The sequence below is a fragment of the Babylonia areolata genome, chromosome 4 (assembly GCF_041734735.1).
Source record: "Babylonia areolata isolate BAREFJ2019XMU chromosome 4, ASM4173473v1, whole genome shotgun sequence".
Classification (NCBI taxonomy): domain Eukaryota; kingdom Metazoa; phylum Mollusca; class Gastropoda; order Neogastropoda; family Buccinidae; genus Babylonia; species Babylonia areolata.
In genome coordinates this window covers 37,422,961-37,432,960 of record NC_134879.1, presented here as the reverse complement: position 1 = coordinate 37,432,960, position 10,000 = coordinate 37,422,961, and the positions used below count along the sequence as shown (strand labels likewise).

The following is a 10,000-nucleotide window of genomic DNA, read 5'->3' as shown; positions in this document are numbered from 1 at the left end:
GTACTGTGTCCTGTCGAAATAGTGATATAAAACTAATACACCAGGGGAAGGGCCGCGACAGGAGGGGGTGGGGGGGAGGGGGGCATCTGGTGGGCCCTACACCGCCTCTCTTGCAAGGCCGCCATCTGTTAAAATTCACTCTTGAGAGACAAAGATTGAATTTCACAAAAGGACAACTCTTCTCTTCCTCCAAGACCAGCTTACCTCCCATAGCGAGCTTCGTAAAATCCGAGTTTTTTTTTTTTGCTGCGGGCCCGTCTCAAGGGTGACAATCACCGCTGCTGAACAACAAAGTACTTCCCCCTTTTTTGTTTCTTCTGTGGGATCACTTCCTTAGTTCTGGTCAAATGAACGTCATGGAAACACAGCCGCTGTGAATGGATCTTCTCTATGTGATGGAGCAGCTCTAAGGAATGGAGTGGGTGATGTGTGAAAGTGCGGCATTGCAACAGGACGTGATGTATCCCTCTCACCCGCCGGAACATTTTCTGCGCCACTGCTAGAAGTTTGAATTACTTTTCAAACGACAACCCATCGTTAAATGAAGTTGAAAAGAGTTTCCCCTATCCACTGAATCGTTAATCCTTTGATCACAGATTGAATATCAGACAGAGTGAATCGTTTCTCTCCTTCCATCGAAAATCTTCATCACGATCTCAAGTGGCATTGTGTTGCACAACAGACTCTGACTCCGTAGATCGAACGGAACCAACACTTCTCTTGTTTGGAGTTTGAATGTACGATTGATCAGAGCTGTTCTGCTTTTGTCTGGAATTCAAATAGCCTGACAGAGAGTTTCGCTCCATTCCTGTCGCTACATCTGTGGAACCGGGATGGATACAGTGAGGACAGAGATGGTGGGTGGAGCCAGGAGTGGCCCTTGAGGTCGGCCCTGTCCACGGCACAGGAGGTGGAGGTGGGGGTGGGACGGAGGGTGGAGAGGGGTAAGCAGGCTGAAGGGTGTCTGTGAAGGGCTGAAGGGGCCTCTCCTCCTGTCTGCTGGTGCCCTGTTGTCTTTGTACTCTGCGCCCTGATTTCTGTCTGTCTGTCTGTCTGTCTGTCTCTCTCCGTGTGTCTGCAGATATAACAGTGTCTGTCCAGTTTCATGAAAGCTATCCCAACAGCAGGAAGTAGACTGCAGTAACGCTCCAACTACTGCAACCGTAGTGCCAATGCCGTTACCAAAAGACTGTTCATACCACAAACTGACACTCGCCGCAGTCCAGCAATGGTTTAGAAAGAGAAAGCAGCCATGAGAACCAGATCTGTTCCATTAAAAAAGACAACAACAACAACCAAACCCAAAATGGAAAAGCGTTTCACTGTAAACCCAAACTACGAACTCGTCCTTCACGGGGAACCGCTTCAGACTGACATTCCCATTGTCTGATTGTACAACAAAATCCATAACACGTGTTCCCAAAAGCCCTGTGTCCTGAACAAAAACATTTAACTTGTAGCCCAGCTGACCACAAAGAGCCATTTCAGGGCAAGCCTGTGTCCCGCAAGCAAGTATGGAAACAGCAAAAGACAGCTGAGGCAACCATCTCCAAGACACGTCTATCCGATTCCTTGTGGCTTCTGAAGGACCCTGAGCCGAGCAGTCAACAGAAGCATGTGTCAACGTACTGCTATCGTCCCATCCTGCCTGCGTTTGCCAAGATCCAAAACAGAGATCACACAGACCCGGAATGTCCACGGGGACTGGAAGTGACTTTGGGGATGTCGGAAGAACTCACTACAGTGTTGATTCCAGCATTCTGTGCTGATTGGAAAGAATCGGGTGTTGCCAGAGGACATGTACTGCTGGGATTTGGTTCAAACTATCCACAGATACAGAAACGGAGACGGGAGTTCAAGAAGCAAGCAAGCTGTCAACGTATTCTCAGGGTCTGTGATTTCAACAAGTGAAAGTAGGTCCTCATGTCTGTTTCAGACCATCTGACCACCGCCTTTCACACTGGTTCCCCCCTCTGGCGTGTCAACACAGTCAGTCTCTGTGTTGAACTCGGCTCTCTGTTTGTTAGTCTGCTATCACCAGCACACACACCCCGAGCAGACAGTGTTTTCAGTCAAGCTAATCTCGACAGCCTTCCCTGGGTTGTGAAACCGTTTAAAGTAGCTTCTCTTAATTCCAAAATTATAATGTTCGCAGTAGTCAATCTGACAAAATGCATCAGATCTGCAAAAGCTTACATCAAGTTTATGATATATATAATTATATATATATATATATATATATATATATATATATATATAGAAAGAGAGAGAGAGAGAGAGAGAGAGAGAGAGAGAGAGAGAGAGAGAGCCACGCGCACGCGCGCACACACACACACACACATGTTAAAATCTTTATTGAGACATATGTACTTAACTGTGTCTGATGTCACAACACACACACGCGCGCGCGCGCGCGCGCGCAAACAAACCCACCCTGCTCTCTTCAACATCATAGTATTCTTCTAATCACCTGATGGTTATCGTCACTTCTGTGTCTTCATTTTTCTTCCCGCATCACTGGATGTTGAGCCAATTCGCTTATTTGAATATTGGTCAACATCCTCTCAGTTTACCGGCGCTTGCTAAGGGTCGTTCTGACCCTGTCCAGTCCCCTTTCCTTCATACACAATCCCATTCGCTTCACTGGCTTCCACGACGGATGACAGTGACACTAATCCAGACTTTCAGCCACCAGCTTCCACGACCACTCACGTGACCTCCCAGGACGACAGTTATGGGAGTGATCTCCCATCCCGCCGCTATCGAAGGGAGTTAATTAAGACTCCCTGGGCTCGCCAAGCGGCTTCGTCATCGAAATACCATAGGTTTGGTCCAGGGAGGCACTGACCTTCATGAGGTCTTTGCATTATAACAATGATGGACGTGACACTGCCTGATGCGAGTGATGTAAACGTATGATTCATCTGTGTTTAGCGCCATGACCTTAACACGGACGGAAATGAAACAAGCTTATAATCAATAATGATCTCTATAGATTACTGCCTTCCTGTGACATATGGCTCAGAGAGCAAGACTGTGATGATTAATACCGCAGACATCATTGTGAAGAGGGCACGATTCTTTTTCTCTGACTGATGACGCAAGAAGAGGATCCGTGTGGGGTCATTTCTGGTCCCTGAGGGATGAATGATCCGACTACCACCAGCCTGTGAGGGACTTGCAGCCCAGCTTTGCATTGCTTTACGAGCCCTTGCTATCCAGTTAGGAGTTTTTCTTTCTTTTTTTCCCTGATATCTGCTTTGATCTGTCGGTCCTTGCTATTGGTTGAAAGGGGAGACGCAACTGAACAGTGCGGGTAAAAATGTCAAAAGGTGGTGATGGTGGAGCGAAAGTGTCGACAGGGGAGCAACGCGATCACGATGGTTCGGGCGTAAGAGGATCAGTGGAACAGGGATGATGCATTCCTAATTGGGCTCTGGCAGACGTCTGCAATGGCATTTAACATGACTGTCGCTTCTCTTAAACACACACACGCGCGCGCGCGCGCATATGCTCACGCGCAGCAGCGCACAGACACGTGCGCGCGCGCGCACACACACACACACATACACGCACAAACACACACACACACACACACACACACACACACACACACACACACACACACTACAGTTACAAGCGGTTGTAGAATCCGAATGGAAGACTAGGCACTGCCTAAAACACCCTAATTACAATATATGAATACAAAATAAAATAATGAAATTGAAATACAGATTCTAAAGTCTGGACTCAAACGATTCCATAAATGAAGGCCTTAGCCCCGTATGAAGAGGCTGTAACAGCAGAACTCACGTGTGTCTCTTTAACTGAAGATATGAGCAGCGAACATTATGTAGGAAGCGTCTCTTAGGTCTAATGCTTTAGAAATACGAAACAAAACAACATATAGTATCCTCATCATTTGACGTCTTCAATAAAAAAAAAAAATCGAAACAAAGATATACATAATATTTGAGGGGGTGGGGGGGGGGGGGGGGGGGGGGGTGCGGAATAGCTTGGACTCGAAGGTCTGATCTGAACAGAACATTTCAAAACAATGTAAACTTAATATTACCTGGATTCCCTGCAAGAGAGAGACGGAAAGAGAGAGAGAGAGAGAGAGAGAGGGGGGGGGGGGGGCTGAGGGAGAGAGAGAGACAGACAGAGACAGAGACAGACACACAGACAGCCAGACAGACTGACAGACAGACAGACAGACAGAGACAGTGAGAGACAGTGGGAACCAACAAACGAAACGACAGCGTTCCATTGAACTATGGCCGTGGACCACAATTGGAGACAGCGAGAGAGCGAGCGAGCGAACGAGAAAGGGGGCGGGGGTGGGGTAGGGGGAGGAAGGAGAATGGAAGAGAAGGGAGAAGCAATTGGAAACAACAGACGATGGGAGAGAAAGAGAAGACGAGGAGACAGAAAGAGGCGGTCGGTCATGGGAAGATGAAGACACATGATGCCTCAGCCCACGCACCCCATACCCCCCCCCCTCCCCCCCCCCCCTTGTCTCTCCCCGACTTTCAATCTCTTCACTAATAAAATCAAAGATTCTTCCAAAATGGGTCAGAAAACAGCACCGTCCCTGAAAACTGACAGAGATCCTAAAGACAATAACATGTTATGCCGGGCTCCCCAAAAACGCGGTACTCGTTTTTTCCTTGAATTGCAGGAACCCCCCCACCCACCCACCCTTTTTTTTTTTAAATAACTGACGCGCGCAACAGGCCAGTGGTTCAGGTGTTGGACTTTTAATCTGAGTATCCCAGGATCGAATCCCGTTCACTGCACCCGGTGGGTAAACTGAGGATAAATCAAATATAAGCAAAAGCACATTGCTGATAGCCAAACAAGTCGCATGAGGTCAGTTCTTGATACCAGTTGAAGAAATCCAAAATAGTGTTAAATGGTCAATCAAAACATCGTCACAGAGGCAAGTTCATCCACACTTCGTTCATTCCACGTTTTGTTTATAATCTTAGAGGACCAGATCACCCCACATCTGTTTTTCATTGTTTAAGGCGTCTTGTTAAAGCGAAAATTCTTGAAGCTGTATGTTTCAGTTCACGTCAAATTTAAATCAATATAAAGAGAAAAAAAAGAAATGTTGATTTCCTTCAGACACATAGTGGCAGACAGACATGCATGCGATACTCGTGAATACTCAACGAACGAGGCACCATCTTTCGCTATAATTTTAAGAAATCGAAAAAAAAAAGAAAAAAGAAATCAGTCACGGAACAGGTAACTAAACAGAAACAACGTCATCACAATTCTATCCCAACGCACAGACTGGTCACGTGATCATTAATCAAACTGGACACAGACAACTCACTCCATCCCACAGGACCTTCTTCCTGCCCCCCCCCCCCCCCCCCCCCCAAGCCCCACAACCACCTACCCCCTCCTCTCTCCCCTACACCACTCTTATTCTATAGGGACTTCCTTCGTTACTGCCTCTTCATTAACTGCCGGAATTCTTGTGGACCATCACTGCTTTCTACAACAGACACGTCCTCAGGTCTGTATTGGGTCCTTCACTTCTGGTGGCGGGCTGGCGAGCCAAATTCCTTTTGAAGCCCGTCCTTTACACACACACACACACACACACACACACACACACACACATACGCGCGCGTGCGTGCGCACACTTGCAAATCCCAAACCGATGAAGAAGACAGAAGTATTAGTAACACCGACAGAAGCACACAGTACGTATCAAACGGCGACTCTTCAAAGAAGCAAGCCGCTACAATCAATCAGCACAACTACCCAGCTGATCGACAATAAAACTGGATTCCAGTGTGAAGGAACAACAAAATGTCACCCCTTTCACATCGGTCACACCGAAACAGACCTACGCATGGATGAGAGAGACAGACATCTACAACCATCTACTGAGCCTCTCCACTCTTTTCTAAAGCTCTTTCCCTCACCACCCTCTCTCCCCTTAAATCAAGGTACACAACCGAATTCATCAAAGCAGGCTCTGCATGTGTCTGCGCCTCTATCTGTGACAATGTTCCAGCGTCAATATCCATAATTTTCCCCTCATGACGGAAAGAGCAGTGTTCACAACAAGGCGTGGACAGAATCAGAATCAGAATCAGAATACCTTTATTATCTCACAGAGAAATTAAGTTTGGTGAAGTCTGTGATACATACAAATTAAAAGCAAAACGGTAAAATTTGACATACAACATATACATAACAAAATAACACTCAACTCAGTCATAGCAAAGCAAGTCCGATAACTTTCCACCATTTAAAACACACACATACACGCGCGCCACGCACACACCCGCCCGTATGCAAGCACCCATGCACACTTATTATATATACACACATGATCAGATTAATATAATGGTAAAATAAATATAAACTGATACTGATCTGTAAAACATTCAACCAAATTTTTAACAAACATGGCATGGGAGCATTAACCCTTTCACTGCCAAACTCGCATTTATGCAGCAGCTAGGTAGAGGACCCATGTCACTGAAGGGTGACCAGATCATGGGTCTGTTATCCATGAACCTACTGCTCTTTATGTTCGATGGTAGGATAGGCCATATTTTCTACACATCACAGGGGGAATCCTCAGCTAGTCTTAGATACCATACTTTCTGTGTTTATAGCACGATGGAATTTTGAACTCCAAATTGACTGGCAGTGAAAGGGTTAACCACAGGCATCTAACAAAAAACAAACACGAAAACAAAACAAAAAACCCCCAAAACACTGACGTTCACTCCGTCAGTGACACAGAGGAGTGAAGGGGATGGAAATAATGTAGATGACTGCCGTTCCAGCAACTGACCATGAAGACTGGTCCATTAATCGGTGCCTCACACATCCCCACAACAAATTCCCTCTCTCCGGTCAGTGTGGGGGCAAACAGTTGTTCTCTATTCGCCAGTCTGGCATCACTATCTCCTTTCCTCCACCACAATCCAGTCCCCACCTCCTCCACCGCTTCCTCCACCCTCACGCCAATACAAACACACCACCTCATGGAGATCAGTCCCCTGTGTCTTTATCAACGGTGGCGAGAAAACGCGAAATCAGCTGATCGACGTATTTCTCCTGCCCACTGCTAATGATAATAATAATAATGGACATTTATATTGCACGTTTATTGAAATACTGCTCAATTCTCTTTATATTTCGTTCCCTCCTCCTCCTCCACCACCACCGACACCCCGTCACCACCACCCACCCCTTCTCCCACATACACACAGACAAACACGTGCCAGAATACATTCGCGCAGTTGAACATTCATAAAACACCCACCCACCCACAGTTGACGCCCCCATCCTTGGAACACACGCGCTCGAGCGCGCACACACGCATGAATGCGTGGTACATTCGCAAGTTCCCTGTGACGCCACACTGACACAAATGGCAGACGGCTTCCCCCCCATCAGTAAAACATTCATCCCGAACCAGACCACAGAAACAGACAGAAACATGAATTACGTTTCCATGACCACCACCGCCACTGGACTCACCAAAGTGACGCTGGAAGGTGGTGTATGGCGAACTCCGCCAAAGTGGACCAGGTGGTAGGGGTTTACACACAGCCGTGCACACACATTCACTGCCCGTGTCTGAAAGGAATGCTTTGCCTGTCCGGAAGGTGTCCACGGTACAAGACGATGTCGCCTCCTGAAAACGATTTTATGAATAAATGAATAAGAAAAGAAAAAGAGAAGAAAAAAAACCCTAAAAAAACCCCCAGCAACAACAACAACAGCAACAACGAACACATGAATGAACGGAGAAAGAAAGAAAGAAAGGAAGGAAGGAAGGAAGGGAGGAAGGACGGTAGAGAGGAAGAAGCAAGCTGAGACTGAAGAGGGAAAGGAAGGAAGAGACGAAAGAATGATGGGAATAAAGACAAACAGAAAAGAAAGAAAGAGAGAGAATGTATGGGAAGGGTGCATGAAGACTGCAGGAAGGAAAGGAGAGAGAGAGAGAGAGAGAGAGAGAGAGAGAGAGAGAGAGAGAGAGAGAGAGAGAAACGAAAGACAGAGAAAAAGACAGAGAGTAAAGATAGAAAGAATAAAGAAAGACAGAATAAAGAAAGACAGATAGATAGAAATAGAGGAAGTAAGGAAGTCCTATATAAGGATCGGAAGACAAAGAAAGACAAGAAAAGAGAGAAAGAAAAAAAGAAAGAAAGAAAGTGGTCAAGGGCAGAAACACAGGAGTAACAAAAAAAAAAAAAAAAAATGAGAAAAGCAATATTTCAAGAAAATCAAGAAAGAAACGAAACAAAACAAACTCTCACACACAGACACAGACACACAGACACACACAGAGACACACACAGACACACAGACACAGAAAATAATAACACAGGACATATTCCCAGTCAGGTGATGCTAACAGATGATGAATATATACAAACAAGATTAGGAAAATTTGTGTATGAATGCTGCTGCAATTTACCGCATTAACTGATTGATAAATTGTGTGTTTTTCATTCGTTCATTCATTTACCATTGCAATTGTGTCTTATAAACCTTACGGTTTCATGACAATAAAATCTATTCTATTCTATTCTATTCAGACACACACACACACTTTTAAATGACAGAAAATCAAGTTCACGGATTATCAGCACAACATGGATCTCAGGCGTACAAAGGATCCACGACTTCCAGCTCCAATCACTGCTACATGTGCAGTGAGAGAGAGAGAGAGAGAGAGAGAGAGAGAGAGAGAGAGAGAGAGTGTGTGTGTGTGTGTGTGTGGTGTGTGTCTGCGTGCGCGCGCGCGCGCGTGTGTGTGTGTGTGTGTGTGTGTGTGGTAAATTTCCTGTTGTTGTTGTTGTTGTTGCAAGCTTTCATTCTTTCATCTTCTACCTTCAATTCTCTTTGCCCAGAGGACAATATCTTTAATATGTTTTTCAAAGGCATATTGTGTCTATATATTTACCGCCTTAAATATTCATTTCCTTTCGATCTGTTGCCGTTGTTGTTTTTTCACCCTCCCTCTCTCTCTCTCTCTCTCTCTCTCTCTCCCTGAACCCCCCCCCGAACCCCCCCCCCCTTCTCTATCTCTCTCAAGGAGTCGGGCACGAGAGCGGCTTTGTATCGGAATTTTAAGATAGACTTATAGCATGTTACAAACAAAACTGGCACGGAGAAATAGAGAGCAATGATAGGTATAAATGGCTTTATTCATTTAAATCAATATTTCAAACAGAGAAGTATATTAAGATTAAAACAAATAAATGGCATAAAATCTGCTTTGCGAAGAGCACTTAGACTGAATGCCAACAGAAGATGGTTCGATTCAGACGTAGCAACATCTCCTTGCCCAAAGTGTGGCGAAAGCCCAGAAGATGAAAATCATTTCATATCTAACTGCAAAAGATACGATAAATTACGAAAAATGTGCACCATTTTCAATACAGCTCCAGCGCAGAGAAAAGATTTGTTCGGCATACTAATGACAGAAAATGAAGATATGATACTTTCGCTTGAAAAATATGTATGAGGCAATAAATATACGGAAAACGTCCATCATCGGTCCAAATACTCATTAGTCATTTAAAAATTAGTATGGGTTCTGTGAGAAAAAAGCATAGATAAAAAAAAAGGAAGAGCTACATTTGGATGGTCAATCTCAACATTGTAATTATTTGATGTGTTCGTATTGATACGATGTGTATCGATGTTACATGCGTAAATGGTTTTTATATGATTTATCTGTACTTTATTTTCTGTGTACTGTCCAAACCTTGGAGACGAACGACTGAAAAAAAGACAAATTACCCCCTGTCACATGTACTTTTAAGCTAATGACAATGTGCCAAAGTGTCGCAAATCTCTTATTAGTTTATGTTGTTTCAATTCTGGGATTTTGGGTTTTTTTCTGTTCCATTTCATCTATTTGCACCATTTTGTTCTGATTTGTACCTACTGTGTCACCAGAGCTTTTCAGCTAATGACATTAAACATTTCAGTTCAGTTCCAGTTC

The 10,000-nt window shown here is 44.9% G+C and overlaps 1 protein-coding gene across 3 annotated transcripts in view; it reads right to left on the bottom strand.

Annotated features, from left to right (window-relative positions):
- The window catches only part of LOC143281136 (uncharacterized), a 404,535-nt gene that overhangs the window by 193,202 nt on the left and 201,333 nt on the right, over nt 1-10,000 (bottom strand). For all 3 annotated transcript variants that reach the window (XM_076586132.1, XM_076586131.1, XM_076586133.1), the window contains one exon: nt 7,522-7,678. The gene's annotated coding sequence lies outside the window, so the exon portion shown is untranslated. The remainder of the gene's footprint in view (nt 1-7,521; nt 7,679-10,000) is intronic.